Consider the following 20,471-nt stretch of genomic DNA (forward strand, 5'->3'; position numbering starts at 1 on the left):
GACATCCGCAGAGCGTTAATTACAAAAACTATGACTCTGAACTACCATCACTGTAAGGTTTTCTATCTAAAGATGCTCATTGCAAACCTAAAACGTCCGTTTAGAGTCCTCGGAGTGTTGCAGAGTTTTTGGGGGTGTTGAGCTGAAGTACTGGGTTGTGCCACTTGTGAGAAGGAATTCAGAGGGGCTGGATATTTGGTGAACATCAAATATCACTTTATCACTATCCTTTCCTAACTGAGCAGCTCCTGAGAGGTGGTAGAGACCTACCACGTACAGGAAGGACAGTGCAGGTGGGAAGAGTTACACACCTGACTTATCAGAACAAATGCTATTTTTTAATTAAATCAAATTATCATGCAGTCTTCTTAGTATGGTTGCGACCTAGGAAATTGAAGATTGTTTGCTCAGGATTGGTATTAAAGTTATCACGGTAATTTTTAACTCTGCTATTAGCAATGAAATTTCCACCACCCCACCCCAGAAGTAGCTGCAGTGTCCTGGCAGAGTAATTTTGGTGTGTCTCTAGCACCAGATTCTAGGTCTTTTAGTAAGCCAAGATCCTCTGAACATTTGCCCTGCAAATCTTCTTTATGTGTATTTTACTATTGCAGCTGGTTATCCTAAAGTACAATTGCTTTCTTTCATTCTGCTGTTTTAAGTCTGTCCTTGGCCTGTGAAGGAATGCAACATTTTACCTATTAGCGTTCGTTTGCTAGTCAGCCTTGCTAGTTATGCGGCCAGAAACGTGCCCAGATAAGGAGAAAACCCAGTAAAAAAAAATTGCTAGTTGGCAACTGCAGGATGCCAGCAAAGGGAAGTGCTCAGGCAAGTATCAGATCAAATGGGAACTACTCCTTCCGCTCATATTTTCCTTCCCAAATACGCTAAGGGCATCTCTACCGCCCTAAAGCCTGGGCTGCAGCGTAGAGGAGCTATTACCTGCTGTTGGCTGTGGTCTGAACAGCTTATGGCTCGTATAGTCTCAGTAATACGATGACGAGAGGTTGTCTTTTGACGCAGGTGGGAGCAGGAATAGGAAGAAGTGGTGAGGTTTGTCCCTGCTACGGTATTTCTGCTCAGCGTGGGGAAAACCGAGGAAGCCCTAAGTGTCCTGAATGAATTCATTCAGGGAGAGCAGGATGAAACCAGCCGCACTTTTGGATCTGGGATTTGCTGCTGCTTAATGAACCCAGCAGGCATTTGGAATCAGTTTATCCCTCTTCCCAAAACTGGCCTGGGTGAGCAGAGGTGGATGGGTGGGGAGTTCAGATAAATGGTTTCAATTTTGGTCCCTTTCTAGCTGACAGCATCCCGTTAAGATTTACGAGCTGGTGTAGCATATGCATGCTTCACTGTAGAGGTTTAAATCATGTCATGTGAACTGGCCTTACCTTTCCAGCGGAAATAATGGTCCCCAGGTTCAGCACCAAGCAGTGAGATGCATTAATAGCACCACGTGCCTTAGGATAATGGTGCTATTAGCAGGCAGCTCAACTCCGTGTACAAGTAATGGGACTGCATCTCTTTATAATAACATCTGGCACTTCTATTGCACTTTCATGCAAGGATCTCAAAGCACTTAATGAAAAATGGGCCTGATCTGCAGCTGTTTTCAGCGTAACTACACTGCTCAGTGTGTTGTTTTCTGCTTACTCTTCTGCCAGCTGAATGATGCCCAGGCAGGCTGATAACTCAGCAGCGCCTTAGCACAGCTGGGCTTTGTGGGAGGGTTGGGTTAGAGATGATTAGGTGATGATGGAGCAGGATTAGCTCCAGGATGGCACTGGAAGTAAAATGAGGCATTGCAGAAAGGCTGACAGAGGTTTTTCAAGAGCGTGGAATGAATGGGCATGGGCAAGAAGAGAGAACAACCTTGGTTCAGAGCAGAAAGTAAAAAAACCAACAAACAAACCTTAAAAGGTTGGCTCTAGGAACTTAAGTCTAAGGGATACAAGCTTTAGGGTGAAGTAATTTTTCCCTTCAGTCTTTATAAGACACCTAATAGGACCTGTTCATAATTTTTAAACTAATAAGGAAGAGATTAATGTGATTAGTTGGGATTTGGTAGGCTGGAAGTGAGGCAAATGTAGACTGTGGATGTGACAAGGTTTTGCAGCAATCTCCTGGTGGGATAATGCTGGGCAGAAGGTTCCAGAGATGCCTGGGAAGGAGTGTGGTGGGTATGTGGGAAAGGCTGGGTGACATAACACCGCCAGTAGCAGGAAACCGAACTCCAGTGACATGGTGATCTCTTCCAGGTCTGTTTCTATGATGCTTTTAGTAGCCCTGTTACCAATAGCTCACAGACACAACCTAGTGACATTGAAGAGGAATCCATGCATAAGGATCCTGGTATAGAGCGAGCAGCTGAGACATGTCCATCAGCTTGATCTGCCTTCCTTGACCAGCAAGAGCTCTGCACTGGAAATAGCCCATTTTTCTCTCGCTTGGCTCTGCAGAACAGTATCCAGACAGTGAATTCACCCTGGATCTGTGTGTCATCTTTACTAAAAATTGCATTAAATGGCTGTTGTCACTCCTCTAGGAATCAGAACTTAGCCGTGCTACTTGAGTTTTGAATAACAACATGTTGCGAGGTCCATTCCTCCATTTTTCTGGTCACATCCAGAATATATTATATACATTCCCGTGGTTTTCCCTTGACATCTGTTTGAATTGCAAGTGTGTGTGTAAACCCTGGACACGAAAATTATCTGATGAGATTAGCAAATACCACAAGCACTCTTTCTCAGTGAGCTAATGAGGTGGTTGTCCTTTGAACTTCTTTTATTGTCTTAGATATACAGAAACTTCAAGCACTAGAAGATCATGGTTGGACTTGATGATTTTGAAGGTCCTTTCCAACCTTAGTGATTCTGTGATTCTGTGATCATTGTACCTAGATACAAACTCCTCACAGGTGCATTTTTTCTCCCATTTCTTTACCTTTTTTTTTCCCCCTGATAAATACATATAAAGATCTATTGTACTGGAAATTAAGAGCTTAACTCTACATACCTTAATTTTTGTATGATCTGCATGAGTTAGCTAAGCTTAATGCTGCAGGGAAGAGAGCTCTTCCACCTCAGATTTTGACATAACTTTGCTTGAAAGATGGGCTGTAGCTATCATTGAAAATTACAAAGCTATTTTTTGAAAATGCAGGCTGTCCTTTTCATGTTGTTCATGGTGCTCCCTTGTGTCAGTCACTTGAATTTATGGTCCAGGTTCAACCCTTTTGAAAATTTTTGGGCAGGATCCTCAGCCAGGGAAACTGGCTGTATCTTCTGGGAGGTGATGCAATACACATCATTTAAGTTTTGTCCCTTCAAATCTGGTCTCAGAGCAGTTGTTTGCATGTTTGCAGCCTGAGCTGGGCTCAGGTCTGAATCTAGAGGATCCCCCAAATTTTGTGGAGTTTCAAGTTGCTGGCTGGAGGTCTGTGAGTTGCCTTGCAGACTTCATGAAATTTGAATTCACAAACTTAACCTTTCCCTGGGGTCTGTCCTGTGCCCAGTCATTCCCCGGAGAACAGCTTTTATGGATTTCCTTAGAAACTGGTTTAGGTCCTTGCCTCGCTTTGTATTTGGAGTATTTTACCCTGTATGACTTAATTAGGCCACATGAAGTAAGCAGCAGGCCTCTGCCCCACTGTTGTATTTGGCATCATTTGTGTTTGTAACTTCCTCCATTATTATCTAAGGAAGAGCTGCAGAATTATTTTTTTATCGGTGTATAATGCAATCTCACCTCCTGAAAGGAGATGGGGGGGAAAAAAAAATGGAAAAAATCCAGCACTGCTTGTATGTCCCACAGGACTTAATTAGTTCACAGTTTCGTGATACACTGGATAACGGGAAGATATGAATTAAATAATAAGGGACAAGAAAAGTTCTAATGCTCACTCAGTACCTGTCCACTTCCACCTTGGCTGCATAATGAGACGTCAGCTACCGAGACACGCGAAACACACTGATAACACGCGTAAAGGATGCTCATGGGAAGGTTTGACCAGGCTCGGATATCTCCGAACCCATTATGCTTAGTGAGCCTTCAGATTATTATTCCGGATCACTGGACCAGACCTAATCACCATGCAAGCCTGAGCAGCGTTTCCCTGCCCCGACTCCCCCCTCCTCTCTGGCCCAGATGGGCGATATCATGTTCGTCAGAGGGCAGATGCCACGTACATTAAGTCAGTCGTAGGGAAGCTGAACTGGTACGCCAGCGAATTCTCTACAACCCAACCCTCGAGGGGTCTCTGTTAAGAAATAGAAGGCTAATAAAAAATAACTTGCTAGCTAGAATTACCATCCTGGATTATGGCTCTGCCTGGGTGCTGTGCTGCCTTTCGTTTGTTTTTAAATAGGACATTAAGGGAAGGTCTTGAGATTTAAGAAGTAGCTAAGAGTATTGAGGATCTGTGAATTCTTAGCAAGGTGATTGATACCAGGGTAACTGCTTTGTTCACTTCTCAGTAAAAAAAAAAGGAAAAAACTCTACGGAGGCTGTGTCTGAGATATGCACAGTCACCGAAGAGACCCTTGCTGTTCAACTTCCACTTAATGTGCTGAGGACTAGTTCTCTAAATCCCTTGGATTCCTCTGCAGATCTTAGAATCACTCTTTTCCTTCTTTTTTTGCCCTTATTTTCCCCATTTACTGTCTCTCTGGATGCCTCAGTGTTTAGGGGCAAGGAAGGAGATTAGGTAATTTTTTCCATTGGAGATATTTGGTGCTTTCTATAGGTGGCAAATCCTAGACAGCTTTCTGGGGAGCGTGAAAGGCTCTTGGGAAGCACTCTGGACATAAAGGGCTGTTACTTTATTTTCCACAGCAGGACTGATGTCGAATCTCTCAGTCACGTTGTCCGACCGTGAAGGTTACAGGGTTGGGAGGTGGCTCTCCCCGGCAGGGCCAGCAGGCTCGTCATGCTCTGCGTGGTGGATGCGCGATGCTCCTTCACTCTCCTTTTAGTGCCATCCTCACCTTGCATGGACGTTTGGTGGGTGCGGTTTTGAGGGTGAAGTGCTCACAGCTGGTTACCCCTGCTTGCAGACATGTGTGGGCTTCCAGTTTACGGTCAGATATTGTTATAGGTATCTTCTGTTTAAAAAAAGTAAAAATCCCAGTAACTTCAGTAAAGCTCCGGTGCCTACGGGTGAAGGTGGGGTATTGTCTTTCAAGATTTTTTTCCCTTTGCCTGCTGAGGTCGAAACAGTCCTGGCGTACTCTCATTCCTTCACTCTGTCCCTTTGGCGCCCTTTGGTGTCCTTTGGTTGTCCACCTCCACCTGCCCTCCTTCTCCTATACCGTCCTTTTTTCCTGGAACATCCTGGTCCGAGCAGGAGCCCGCGAATGAGTCCTGGCACCATGTGCTTGTAGGGATGGGGCTGCCAGGTTTGTGCTTCCTCCCCATTGGTGCAAGGGAAGCAGTGCTGCCTGCCCGGCATCGCTGCACTGTGGAGATGGATGCTAAGGGTGCTTCAGAGCAGCGTTTCCTCCTCACCCTCCTTACCTTGGCACCGGAAAGTTCACAGGGGAAGCGACAGAGCAGATTCCAGCTTGATACGTAGTGTGTTGGTAGCTCCCCTCTTCTCAGTTTGGGGGAGAATGATAATAAAATATGATATTTCATTCCTATGTATCTTTTTAGATACTGTAAAATCCCAGATCTCTTTCTTTAGCCATGGTGATCACATCTCGCAGAGGCTGGGGAATAGTTTCCTTTGACTACAGCTCATTAGGGAGCATCACGATGACATGATGACATGACACCTGACATTATGGTATCTTGGGCTTTGAGTAGGGCTCTTGGGTGCTTTGGCAGTGCAAATAGCCAAAAAATAACCGTGTTACACAGGACGGGATGTCAGCAGTAGGACTAGATGAAATTCTTCTAAAATATTGTGTGTATATTTTTTATAAATATGCACTTTTAACAGCCCAGCAAGCCCACCCTTGCATCTCCATGTTCCCTATTTCTTAACCTGCTAGCTCGGTCACAGTGTTATTTTCAGAAGGGGGTGGGGAACACAACAAAACCAACCAAGATTTGCAAGCCTCACAGAAAAGAAGTGGAGGCGTCCGTAGTAATCTAATAAAAATAAAAGCACAAAGCCAGTCTTGGTGTGCGGACGCTATCAGAGCGGAGAGAGGTACCATCTGCAAGGTTGTTAAGATGTAGAGAACCAAGATGGCCTCCACAGTAACCACAGGCAATGTGAAGAGATAAATGGTTGACCCGAGCCCGTGTCAGGCTAGGATTGATGCCACTATCAGCCCTAGTGCCTTTGCAATGATTTTTTAAAAAATCTCTGATAGAGTGTGTTATCTAGTTACTGGCACGAGGGCAATGGCCTGGAGGCAGCGAGGAGGAGGGGGGAGGAAGAAGGAGAGGAGGAGAGAGAGAAAGAAAAAAAGGTCATTCCAGGAGGACAATCTCTATTGGACTAAATGAGAAAATAAGGACCTTGCTCTGAAAGGGGGAGGTAAATAAATAAATAATAATAAAAAGTGGCTGCTAGGTGTGTGAGAAAAGGATAAGCAAAATTGCTTCGCTTTCTTTCTCTGTTTTTCTTTTTTTTCCCCCCCTTTTTTTTTTTTTTTTAATGGGATAGGCCTTGGGCTGCAATGGGAAATTTAAGAGATGTGCTTGTGGTGTGCTTTTTTTTTCCTTTTACTTTAACTTTTTGCTCCCTGATTTGAGGTTTAACTCTTTCCTCTCCTGCTGTCAGATCAGAAATCAAGGGCTGAACTCTAGCTTTCTTTTTTTTCCCCATTTTGAACAGCCTCTTGTTTTTTTCAATCCCACCGTCTTTCTAGTGTGTCTCAGGAGATTGCTTCCTAAACTGTACCTGCCTTTTCAGGGAGCCCTCTTCTCCCCATCACTCGTACTGCTGCACTAGAGGTGTGTTGGAAGTTACCCCCGGGATGGGATGCCGTTACCCCCGGGATGGGATGCCGTTACCCCGGGATGGGATGCCGTTACCCCGGGATGGGATGCCTGTCCCACAGCACATCAAAGTCTTTCCACTCACATTTAAATACACCCATGTGAAATCAGAGCTGAGCATGGCTCAGAACTGTTTTCCCTCTCCCCGCTTCTGTTTATTCCTGCTCCCCACCCTTAAGAGAGACACAGATTCAGAGAGAAAAGTGTCATTTCGGAGGTGCTCCTCCAGGGAACAGAAAGCAAATCTTTCCCTTCCCGCACAAAGGGAAGGCTCAAATTAAGGTCAGGAGGGTGTGGGGAAACCTTCCTGGGGGACCTCGGGCACGTTTTCTCTCTGCTTGCTCCCAGGCTCTTGCACAGAGTCTTGCTACCACTTTCCTGTTTAATTATGACAGAGACTCTAATTGACTCCTTTGACATTTAGGCAGTTTTGGAGGGGGAAAAATAGTCTGCAGTTGAAAACGTGGCTCTTGTTCTCTCTCTGTGGAACTCTCTCGATTTGGGGGAAGGGGCTGGGGATATTTTACGCCTGGATCTGTGCTGAGGTGCATGGTGTTGGCTCTGGGTGAAGTCAGAGAGAAGTCTCCTCCATCTCCCCATCTTGAATTCAGTTGGAAAAGGGCTGAGCTCCTTGGAGACACACATAGCTCAGACTTGTTCTCCTGAGCTGGAGCATAGCTTAACATACAAGAGGGTCTTTCCTATCCCTAAGGTGTCATGTGGGCTGAAGATGTTTTCAGACATCTCTTGCATCACTAACATAGAGCTCTGCATCACCATCTGACTTTGTGTCCTCTTCCCAATGCCAAACAGAGCAATACTGTGGACTTGATGCTCCATACAGGAGTTTTCTGTGGAGCAGAGGCGTTAGCTGACCTACAACCACTTCTCAAATGTTCCTGGGACTTGGTTTGTCATCCAGCAAGGATCAGGCATGTGGCTGCCCTGTTTTGAAAGCTGGGAGATTTTAGCAGCGTGGATTTGGTCAGATTGGGCCCATTGGAGGGGCCTTTGATGTGGTTGGATCACAGACGGAGATGCAGTCTTCATGTTGTTCAAGTACCCCCAAAAGCATGTGGCCAAGACTGAGAACTGGGTTTGACCATGGTGTTGGAGACAGCCCCTGGTCTGAAGGACTGAAATGCCAGGTCTGGAGGTGAAGTGTATTTCCCTTGAGACTCAAGCAATAGTCAGAGCCATTTTGTTTTATTTTGGCTTTATGTTTTCTTGGTGTTTCATTTTAGGCACCTAAATCCACACTAAGGCCCCGATTGACATGTGAATTCTGAACTCATTTTGGACCTTTCCCTCAATGCCCTGATTCCTTCATCCAAATCAAAATTGATTGGATTTAAACTTGCAGAATGCTGAACCTACATGTGAAAGTTGGTATGTGTCAGGTGCCGTGGTGGCTCCATATTCATGCAAGTCACTCCTAATTACTGGTGGATTATTCACAGACATCTATGCAAGTGAAAAACTTACTGCATGTATATAAAGCCATTGGGTCCTCTAGGACATTTTGTCGTTTGGATAAACATTGGAAGGATATGGGCCAGTAACTAAGGTGGGCAGTTATCATTAGCCATGAGTTGCAGAGGCGGAGAATCTCTTCTTTCTGTCTCTAGAATGTTTTCTGCTAGGTTGTAGACTATATCTGAACACACTGTAATGTCTCTGTCATTTATGGCATTTGGTGTGAGGTGGGTGCTAGATTACATCACTTCTACAGGGATGTAGCTCTAAAGGGCTGAGTTTAGTACCCAGCCTGGCCTGGAGCCATGAGTGCAGGATCAGGCTCCCCATCCAATCCACAAGGAATGAGAAGACGCCTTAGATAGAGTGTGTGGGGAACACACAGTTGGGGTTTTCTTCATTTAGAAGAAAAGTGGGTAAATCCCAAGGATAGTAAAACCATTAAAAGTTTGGACTTGACTACTGGTGGTGATAGAAAAAATCGTCACGTATCGTATTTCTTCTGTGTACAGACTTTAGAGTAAGGAGTAGAGCAAGGATGAGTAGTATGTGTTGTGCTGGTTTTTTTAAAGTTTGATTTTTTTCCAGTTTTGTTACTGTTGGTGTTATCACAAGGTTTTTCATAGACTAAACAGTGTGAGCTAGATGTACCGTTAGAGGACAAATAAATTGCTGTACTATTTCAGTTCAGAGAGTGTTTATTAAAAAACTTAAAAAAAAAGATTGCTGTAATAGGAGGAAAACCCAGCATGTTCAAGCACTGTGCCACCACTAATCTACTTAAGCCTTCCTGCTGTCTTTAAGGAAAGGGTTAATTTTACATGGTCGCTGGTAAAACCAAGCTGTTTTCGTGATGAGTCTGTAACAGCCAGGTGATAGACTGACCTAACAACTCCTTGCTAAATGTTGGGTACCTTCCCCTGATTGCCAGCCCTGTAAGTGGAAGCCCCTCATTTCCAATCTGTCCTTGTGAATAGCTGCAGAGCAAAGGATTTCGTTAAGGGATCGTAAGGCTACCTCGTAAAAACTAGCAAATAATTACAACAGCGATGGGAAGGAGCGGAGGGGACCAAGTGCTCTGTGGGCCTTGTGAAGAAAAGCAGACATCCCTGGGCAGGGAAGCATCAGGTGAAGTAAACGTTATAAACACTTTCCCGTGAACACTGTGTCTTCTCAGTAAAGCGACGGTTTAGCCCGTCTATGGCTTTAACAAAATATTCCCAGTTAACTTCATGGGTGGTGCAGGGCTGGGAGCTGTTAGCTCATATTCAGTTAAATTTCAAATGTCAGAGCTCATTAGCAGTGATTTTAGCCAAAGACAGTTTGTGAGGAGCTCAGTAAATTTGACTTCCTCAAATAAAATTGAGGAAAGAGATTGCCGTTTTGCTTATTGATTTATTTTCCTGTGTTCACACATCTTCTTTGGGTCTGTGATTCTGATCAAGGGTCAAGCTAAGCTTCACCCACTTAGGGATTACAGAGCTCCCCCTTTCATGCACACTCTCTCTCTCTTTCACTCGTTAATTCTCATTTATTTGTCTTTTTTCCTCCTGCCTTAACCTGTGTTTGATGAGTGGATGATGCAGGTTTTGATTTCAGTGTTGAGGAGAGCTTTTCCATGAGCTCACCAGCAAGCCCATGTGGGGATGCACAGAGAGGCAGCATGGCTTTAGGTGTTCAGACTGAACTCTGCAAAGCTGGGTAGAGAGGTATGAAACAATTCTATATTAATTGTAGAGATGACTTGGCCAAGGACTATCTGTTTATGTTTTCCTGTTCCTGGAACTTAGCCCCTTGTTCTCTTGAACCCCTCTGTGACAAATGAACTGGTGCAGAAGAAGTCGCTGGGCAGTCAGTGTTGCTCTGCAGCGTCTTTTTGGGAGCCCTACTGGGGTCAGCACAGGGTTGAGTCAGGGAATGGAGCCACTGGAGGTAAAAACATGGTTTCAAAGGTGAGGTGGCCCAGGCAATGCTGTAGAAATTGAGATTTCCCATGCAATAAGGGCTGTAGTCACTGGTCATCAGCATGGCCAGTGTTCACTTTTAGCTCTGGGAGAAGTGGTTGCTGGATTGCTAGGTGCCTAAGGGACTTGAAGGCAGGTACCACGGGGTAAAAATTTTGGATAAGTTTCTCCAGGTGGTGATAGCTAACAGTGGATAGTCTTTTTGGGTTTGGACCAAGGCACCTCCATCTCCTGTATGTGTATCTTTATTCGGGTATATAAGCTAGTATGGTGTCCATCTCTCCCCAAAATCAAATCCGCCTTTGGAAAGTGCTACTAGGCACCCACCTGCATCCTTAAGCCCTTGAATGTACTCAGAGGTTGGGGTAAGGATGTGCCAGCAAGGGTCCTTGGGAAAAGGACCCTGGATTTTATGTCCTGCCAGACGATTAACAGCCAGACAAATGTGTGTGTGGGAGGGCAGATAGTGAAAGCCGTGGAGAGTACGTTATTTCATGGGACTTGTGTTCCCAACAAAGATGAGCTGTTACAGCCCTGCAAGACAGAGGGATGGCTTTATAGCTCAAACAGCAGCAGTTTGTGCTTTCAACTCAAAGGCCTCTCAGTTCAGAGGGCAGCACGTTGGTCGAGAGGTTCTCTCTCACGCTAGTCTCTCATCTTGTTGCCTGATTAAAGCGAAGTTTGGACTAAAATCTCTGGAAATGACAAGAGTGGTTGCTGTCCCATAACGTGTGTGATGCTGCTCTTCAGCAGAGGCGTAGCCATTCGTGGCGTAGCAGTTCAGTACAAAGTGCACCAAATTAACTTCAGCTGCCTTCTGGCTTGCGTTGTGGTGTTGTCTGCTCCCCTGCTGAAGTTGCCTATCGTGTGTCACTGTGAGCCCAAACTACTGAAAAAAAATTAAATAGATGAAAGCACTGTTCCATTGAGAATCAGTTCTAATTTTAGCTATATAAAATAAGTGTATTAAAGTGTACATATCTGCTGTAGACATGTGCGCATTTGGAAGGCGTCTTGTGTCAGGAACATTCTCCTATGTTTGTGCAGCTCCTTGTACAGAAGGATCCAAGGTTTTATCTAGATTTATTGCAATTACATAGACACCCTTTACTGCAGGGAAATAGCATGGATGTTCCCGGTCTTCTAAATGCCATTTAATGCTCAGATTCCCATTAGGACTTGGCAAATTTAGCTAGAAGTGGCAGTGCAAAGGTAGCTTCTGTTAAGGTGTGACATCTTCCTAGCCATCATAACCCACTGTTACCCTATTGCTTATGTGACCTTTTCTGTAAGAGTCCCATCTTCACCTTTTTACCTTTCTGGCAGATAAGTGTTTTTGATGATGACAATAAAGATACCGCAAAGCACTTTTATTCTTTGTTGCCCCATCTGGGCTGCGCCTTTGATCCGAACGGCCGGCGTTCCAGTCAGATTGCACTATCAGATGGAGCTGGCTCTATTTCCTGCATTATTCTTCCTGGCTGTACCACATTATGCAATTATGTTTGCATTTAAACCTGAGCACTTACCTGTAATGATGCTGTAGTTCGGTACATGATACATTACAGCAGTAGATAATGCACAGAGATAGGCTAAGAAAGCATGTTGTTGATGTGCTAAAACTAAACAGGACATTGCATTCGAAAGTGGACTCTGAAAGCTCGCAGATTAGGCTGGGCTGTTTAAAAAGCTTGCATTACTGAAATAACAGCCGTGCAGGGTGCAACCCTCTCCCTGCTGGGCAGGTACAGGGTTGAAGGGGCTGTGCGGGCTCCCCCAGTACTGCCCTTCGGTCTCCATCGCGGAGGTCTCCCACCGGCACTGCTGGTTGCTGCCACCCACTTCTGCAGCAGCAGGACGGTCCCACCGGCTGCCAGGACCCCAAACCCTGCACCCCCACAGCCCAACCTAAGCAAGGTGCAAAGATGCGGCTTAGAGAACTGGCTGTGCCTCCGCTGCTGGCCAAGCCCTTACTCCTGCGTTACTCCTGTGTTACACCTGCTCTTACCCCTGCACTGCAGATGCCGGAGCAAGGGTGCAGACTTCAGAGAGTAGTAACTTCCAACGCTGCTGGTCTGCGTCAGATCCTACCCAGGGAGGCAGAAAAGCTGTACAGCCCGAAGAAATTTCTTTGTGCCCATTCAGGTCCTCCCTCTCAAAGGTGGAATTTACTTTAAAAATACATTTTAATCAGGTGAAAATGATCAGGCAAAATGTTTTGATGAAGCTGCTGCAGCGAATCAGCAGAAACCAAACCTGGTGCAGTCAGCCATGAGTTTTCCTTGCGGGATAATGCAGCAGTGCCCTGTTGCTACACGAGGTATCAGCAAGCACGTCAGTTTTCCCTTCAACAAAACAGGGATTGCAACCTATCCTTTTCCTAGCAGGCCTCTCCTTCCATCCATCATGTTCTGGGGATCTGTGGATGGAAGGAGCTACGGCTGGGCAAGTGCCATCCTGTTTGTTTGAGGGGAGGGATATACAAGTTATAAGACAACAGTAGGACTTACAACGCCTCTTACCTTTCAGCTGGATGCTGCTTAAAATGTTCTCAGTGGTAATAGATGTTTCACTGGAGGAATACTGTGATGACAATGAAGTATTGCTCAAGATATGCCTGAACCTCTTAACAAAATAGTGAAAAAAAATTGTAGTAGAAGAATAGAAGAAACATGTCCAGTTACGGTCACTTAAATGGAGAAGTCGTGGATGCATATATGGCAGTATCAGTGCTTGCATTTTATTGTGTGGTTTTGCTGTCTGTATGCTTTATTTTACGCATAGGACATACCAAATTGGAGCCTACATGCAGCAGTTCCCCGCTTCGAAGCACTTTTCAGTCTTTGCCTGGTAAATCACTGCAAACCCCTTGCAAACCAGTGGAGATGGTTTGTGTGTCGGTTCACCGGTATTCCCTCCATCCCCACAGGAGCTGCATGAAAGTCAAGGGCTGGATCCCACACCAGTGCTCTCACCTCCAGCCCACCCTCGCAGCTGATTTGGGACTCCCACAAGGATTATTTTTCTCCCGCTTGATCCAAAAACCCCATCATCATCAGATCTCCACTGACACTGTTGGGGTGGACCAGCCTCATTCCTCCCACACCATTTACTGTAGCGCTCATTCAGAAATCCTTCTTGCTGACACATAGGCACGTAATTTGATTTCTTTTCCTGCAGCTGGTTAAGCTAATCTTTGTATTTGCAATATTTGCTCTCAGATTAGTTAAAGTAAGTCAAGATCATTCAATTGTGAGAAGGTATTTACACAGTGCGTATTGCAAAGGCCAACAGAGTCACCAGGCTTGGTTATTCTGCTTGTGTAAACAACTTGATGCTGCAATTTTCTCATTACCATTAAATTGCCATTTTAAATTTGGCTCAGAAGCCTTCATCTTTTGAGAAATCATGGGTTTAGAGAGATGTGTAAATTATGTGTGCCCTTTAACTGTGCTCTGGGAAGGGAAAACCAGTCATGTTGTAACTAAACTGGAAGATTGCACTGAATTCCCCGATGTGTTCACGTGCACAGGATTTTCATGCAAGTTGGGCTTGCGATTAAAACTCTGCACTGGGATAGTTTCCACTGAAATAAACTGTTTCTGATATTCAGGCTATAAATGAACATTAGGAAGATTCTTGTGAATTAGCAATGAGTTAGAAACATAGACTAGTTTGGGTGGGAAGGGACCTTTTAATGTCACCTAGTCCAACCCCCTGCAGTGAGCAGGGACATCTTCACCCAGAGCAGGTTGCTCAGAGCCCCGTCCAGCCTGACCTGGGGTGTTTCCAGGGATGGGGCATCCACCACCTCTCTGGGCAACCTGGGACAGGGGTTCACCACCCTCCTTGGGAGAAATTTCTTCCTTCTATCCAGTCTGAACCTGCCCTCTTTTAGTTTAAAACCGTCACCCCTTGTCCTGTCGCTACAGGCCCTGCTAAACAGTCTGTCCCCATCTTTCTCCTCAGCCCCTCCAAGCCCTGGCAGCTGCACTAAGGTCTCCCCGGAGCCTTCTCTGCTCCAGGCTGAGCCCCTGCAGCTCTCCCAGCCTGTCCTCCCAGCAGAGCTGTTCCAGCCCTCGGAGCGAGCGTCGCTGGGGCCTCCTCTGGCCCCGCTCCAGCAGGTCCATGTCTCTCCTGTGCCGAGGGCTCCAGAGCTGGACGCAGGACTCCAGGTGGGGTCTCACCAGAGTGGAGTAGAGGGGCAGAATCCCCTCCCTTGCCCTGCTGGCCACGCGGCTTTGGGGGCAGCCCAGGACATGGGTGGCTTCTGGGCTGCGAGCGCACATGGCCGGCTCCTGTCCAGCTTTTCACCCACCAGGGACCCCAAAGTCCTTCTCCATGGGGCTGCTCTCCATCTCTTCATCCCCAGCCTGTGCTGATACTGGGGGTTGCACCACCCTAGGTGCAGGACCTTGTGGTTGGTCTTGTTGAACCTCATGAGGTTCTCACAGGCCCATTCCTCGAGCTTGTCCAGGTCCCTCTGGATGGCATCCCGTCCCTCAGTAGTGTCATCTGCACCACTCATCTTGGTGTCATCTGCAAACTGGCTGAGGGTGCGCTTGATCCCACTGTCTGTGTCACCGATGAAGATATTAAAGGGTACTTGTCCCAATACGGACCCCTGAGGGACACCACTCGTCACTGATCTCCATCTGGACATTGAGCCATTGACCACTACCCTCTGGAGGTGACCATCCAATCAATTCGTCATCCACCCAACAGCCCACCCATAAAATCCGTCTCTCTCCAACTGAGAGAGAAGGATGTTGTGGGGGGCCATGTCGAATGTCTTACAGAAGTCCAGATAGACAGCATTGGTAACTCTTCCCTTGCCTCCTGATGTAGTGACTCCATCATGGAAGGCCACTGTTACCATAGAGAAAAATTGCTTTTTGTGAAACAGGGCTCTTCATGTGCTCCAAGACATTTTGTCTGCTTCCAAGGTATTTTCCTTAATATTTCAAGTGGACATTTCTGATTCTAGGATCAGCCTCCCACCATAAACCTCAAAAGACACATGAATGTGGTAGATACCTTCCCATGGGTCTCATGGTTTGTTTAATTATGGAGTGGCTTAATACTGTTCATATCCCCCCATTACTTGTTATTTTACCACGTATTTGGGTGAGCTTTGCTGCTTGTGAATAGGAAGATGACTTGTGCTATATCTGGGACATGCACCCCCTGACAACAACGATGTCTTTTCAGTGCCCTCCCTATGAAACCACCATTAGATCTAACTAATACTCCATGTCCTTAATTAAATACCTCTGGTGCAAAATAAATACCTTCTCTGCTTGGAAATTGCAGTGATTACTCCCCTGCTGGAAAAGCCTTCTTTTTTTGAGTGGTTTTGCTGGGTTAGTTGTTTGGGATTTTTTTTTTTTTTTAACAGGAATTAAGCTGTTTCTCCTGCCACTGTCCAGTTGCAAATTGGCCTGAGACTGACTTGTGCCACGGGCTCTGACCTCCGAAACTGCCCACTCATTTTTTTTCTGAACTAATCAGCTAGATGAACTATTTACAGTTGGCTTTTGGGTCTTCTCACTGCTTTTGTGGCTGCCCCTGTCTGAGTAATTAATGACAGTGTGGCTTGTTTATGGTCTTGAGTTACTAATGCTGTTGGCTGCAAATGCATTTTTACCTCTGGGACGTGCCAGTTTCCTGGTTCTAGTCCCACCTCACCAGCCCAGGTCAATTTTTTGTGTGTAAACAGATTTATCCTGTAATAGTTGGAGAGAGACTAGGGTCATTCATCAGTCCCGTAGAGAACATGCCCAGCCAGATTCTTCACTTTTTGTGCCTGTGCAACTCCACAGAAGTCAGAAAGATTCCTGCAGGACAGCTAATATTTAGGGGGGAAAAAAAAAAGAAAAAAGAAAAGAAAAAGGAAAAGTAATCCTTTCTTTTAAACTCAAGAGTACAGCTGGTCTCAAATAAGAATAAAGGTGTTGGATAGTGCACCGCGTGTCCAGCCACGTGCCCATCTCTGATCTTTATTGTAACAGTGCTTATGGGATTCATCAATGAAAGAACTGCTATGTTTCTCTCTTAGGTAATACCATCTACCTGTTACATAGCAGCAGATGACAGAGATAGATAGTAAAAAAATATAATCCTGTGACCGTGGAAAGGGTTTGTTGGGTTATGTTCTAGGCCTGTTCTATCTCAGGAAATCATGCCAAGTGTGCCAATTCATAAGGGAAAACCCAGTTTGGTCTCCTACTTCCTCTGGAAACCTGTTACAAACTCAATGCGTGGATAGTCAGAAGCATTCAGCTCATTTTCAGCCTTAGTTTATTCATAGCTACAGTTACTTCCGGACTTCTTGGGGGTAATACTGCCTTTTGGCATAAACGATTCATTTTTTCCCTTTGTATAGTTCTCTAGATATCTTTACTCTCTTCTGATTTTTAATGTGCGTAAGGGCGTAAGGCTATTTCCTTAGTGATTTGTGACTTGAGCACAGCCATTCCTGCCATTTTTTGTATAATTTCTTTCAGAAACTGTAAGAAGACAGTCCCATTATCTATCTACCTTTGTTGCCCAGTTTGGTTACCAGTGTCCGCTCAGTTGGGTTAACCATGGGTGGTCCCTGCCATGACATGAATTTGAGGGGAACTTCCTTTCATGCCTCTGGATTGTGAGTAAAATTCCTCATTGTTTTGCCAAGGCAGTTCATGCCAACGTCTAAAAACTACCACCCTATTACTCATTACTAAACTTGCATCAGGGATTGTCTTAACACTGGCACTCAGAGAAGGACCTCAGTGGTCAGATCATGTTATTTTCAGGATCATCATCACATGGAATTTAACTGGGTGAGAAAATTCTCAAGGTCTGAAGCTGATGAATTCCTAGGAGCCAAGAGGTTGTCTTTTCTTTGAGGGAAGGCTGGGAGAAACTAAAGAAGTTGAAATACACTCCTCATTTTGCCATGTTCTTTCAAATGACTTTCCAAATAGAACCAGATGAAATAGAAATGATAGAGGTGAATGTGGTGCTTTTACTTAGAGGATGGAAGTAGACTGTCCACTGCAAACTTCTCCAGAAGTTCTCCTTTTGTTACTTTCTTCTCCCTCACATCCAGTTTAGAAATCTCTTTGGAAATGCCTCAATCAATGGCAAAGTTGGAGGACTGTAATGAAGTGCATGTCAATGAAAGTCCTTTAAGGGGATGCTGATCACATTGTGAGAGGCACTAGACTGCTTTGGCATTCTGATTTCCAAAGGAACTCAATACAGGCTACTTTAATATTTGAAGGCAACTTCCCTGAAATTTCTGCATGGGCAAGAGAAACCCTGCAAAAACTGGTAACTCTCAATCTCTGTCTTGTTTAGTTTTCCATAGTGAAAATTGGCCTTTTTGGAATGGGAGGGAAATTGCTCAGAGTAGGGAATGGTGCACGGTGTGCTGGTTTGAAGCTCGTCCCTGCCAGTTGGTGTTTGTTTGCTGTGCTCCTGTAAGGAGCATTAGATGGGACCCTCTGTCCTGAGACTGCTTGGAAAAGCCTTGGGAACCTCTGCATTCATCATTAGCCTTGACCAGCTTTGGTTCGGCCATTCTTCGATTTCATAGCATAGCCAACTGTCGTGGTTTAGCCCCAGCCGGCAACTAAGCACCACGCAGCCGCTCGCTCACTCTCCCTCCCACAGCGGGACGGGGGAGAGAATTAGGAAAAACCTCGTGGGTTGAGATAAACACGGTTTAATAGGACAGAAAGAAAGAAGGGAACAACAATGATAATACCAACAAAGGAATGTATAAGAACAAGTGATGCCCAATACAGAAATTGCTCACCACCCCGTGATCGACAGCCCGTCCCCGAGCAGCGATTTCCGCCCCCCCGGCCAACTCCAGTTTATGTACTGGGCATGACGTCGTATGGTAGGGAATATCTCTTTGGCCAGTCTGGGTCAGCTGTCCCGGCTGTGTCCCCTCCCAGCTCCCCGTGCACCCTCAGCCTGCTCGCCGGCAGGCCAGCACAAGAAGCTGGACTGTCCTTGACGGCTCAGCAACAACCCAAAACATCAGCACATTATCAACAGTTCCTCATCCCAAATCCAAAACACAGTCTCACACTAGCTTCTGTGAGGAAAACCAGCTCTATCCTGGCTGAAACCAGGACACCAACTAATTCTATTCATTTCTGTGTGGAAGTCTAAATCCATATATTTGCCTACAAAATATGATGTTGCACTGTGCTGTTGGTAGAGAGAATATTTTTTATTGTTGCTTGCTTTTGCACAATGTAAGGTATTTTCTGTCCTCTTTGGGATGACCCTATTCCATCTTTCCCACGAAGCTGTATAAATGCTATATATATATTTGCTCTGCTGGCAAAATCCTTACACGCTGCTGGGAATGAAAAGATGATTGCAAAAGTCCTCTTTTGGTTTTGGTGTATATAAAAAATGGGTATTTTTTACACTGAGTGACAAAGGGCATGCAGGAGACTGTTCTTATAACAGCAGGATGAGGGAATGTCCTCTCATTCTTGTCTCAGGGATGCTGGTTATGCAAAGGAAGACCTAGCCATGCCAACTGAAATGCTATAACTTTACAATTGTGGTGAGCATTTTTCAGTTAATTTGGCAAAGGGTTAGAGACCCTACAAGCAGGAGAGGCAGGGAATTATGCCAAGAGACAAGTTCAGCTTCTTTGGGCACTGGGCGACGTTTTGCATGTTAACTTCACTGACTGTAGAAAATAACACGCCTTTGAATCCTTTTCAAGTACATGTAGGAGGGAGGAGCCTACACCAATTTGTCTGTTTTAATTATAGATGTTCTACCCACCTTCCTAATTGCTCCTTCATTAAGAAGTATCTTGTTGTTTCTTTTTTCCCTAGGAGCTAAAAATAATCAACTTTTGTTTGTTTCTGTAAATATTTTTTTTTTTGCCCTTGAGGAGATAATTATTTCTATTGTTGCATGAAGATGGTGGCCAATACAGGAGGAATAATTAGACCAGATGGCTGAAAATACTTCCCTTGTAAAAGACATCTAGTGTAATAAAATACCTCCCCTCCTCTTTTGTCTCCTCCAAATATACGTTTTTCTTTCCTTCAGGTGGGTGGGGGTTGGGTGAGGGGTGTAAATCTTCTCCTGATATATTAAACTGAGAGGCTGTCACGAGTTCACAGCCTGGAAAGTGAGCTCCCTGTATCCATCACTGGAATTAAAGTGTTTTCAAATGTGGCGTGGAGTCCTGGGTCTACGGCGTGGGGAAATACACGCTGCACTCCATCACTTAAAATGTTCACCTTGTCCCTCTGCGGTGACTGAGGACAGGAACACTTGCTCCCTGCGCTTGCCGGCTAAATGGCAATCTGTCAGCACCAAGCAAAAGGCTACCTTGTGGGTGTCCGTCTCTGCCGCGTCTGCAGCCTTCAGAGCCTTTGCTTGCTCGTGGCCGCGCGCACCGGGAGGGGTGGGGTGGACCTTCTTCCTGCGGGAGACCAGAGGAAGCCACTAGCAGGGCTCCTCGCGTGCGCAAGCGGGATGCTGCTGCGCGGGAGCAGCACTGTGCTCCGCGTCTCATCCGGTGCGTCTGGGGAAAGGATAAAGCTGGCTCCTGGCGGGGGAGATGGTGGGAAAACCCTTCTGGCTTCAGATTTCTTTCCGTGGCCGTGTCACAGATAACCCTCAGCTGAAACCCGCAGTCCAGAAGAAGAGAGAGCACAGCAGCAAGCGGAGTCTGTGTTTAATTACACTGCTGGTTCTTAGTTTGATGTTTACGTCTTCTGATCAGAAGATGAGGGCTTTTGTCTTTGTGTCTGTATGTCTGCAATGACTGTTGCAGTCCTCTTTTGTGGGACTGTACTATAAAAACACCCCACCTAATCAAACAAATTGTAAAGTTACGACAAAGTGAGACCTAAATGATCTAGAATGTGTCTACACAGGAGTTTCTCAGCCCTTTTAAACCCAAGGACTATTTTACATTTTGGGGAAGAGGGAGTTAAAAACCTGAACACGTGTTGTGACAGCAGAATGATTGTTGTTTGCAAGAATTTAGATGAAACATTGAAGGAGTGGTCACTTACAATCCCTTCCCTTTGTGGCTTG

The 20,471-nt window shown here is 45.5% G+C and overlaps 1 protein-coding gene across 1 annotated transcript in view; it reads left to right on the forward strand.

Annotated features, from left to right (window-relative positions):
- Positions 1-20,471, forward strand: part of PKHD1 (PKHD1 ciliary IPT domain containing fibrocystin/polyductin) — a gene marked incomplete at both ends in the record, with an annotated part of 271,978 nt that overhangs the window by 62,785 nt on the left and 188,722 nt on the right. The gene's annotated exons all lie outside the window — the stretch shown is intronic.

Source organism: Phaethon aethereus (assembly GCF_964289735.1).
Source record: "Phaethon aethereus genome assembly, chromosome: 3".
Classification (NCBI taxonomy): Eukaryota; Metazoa; Chordata; class Aves; order Phaethontiformes; family Phaethontidae; genus Phaethon; species Phaethon aethereus.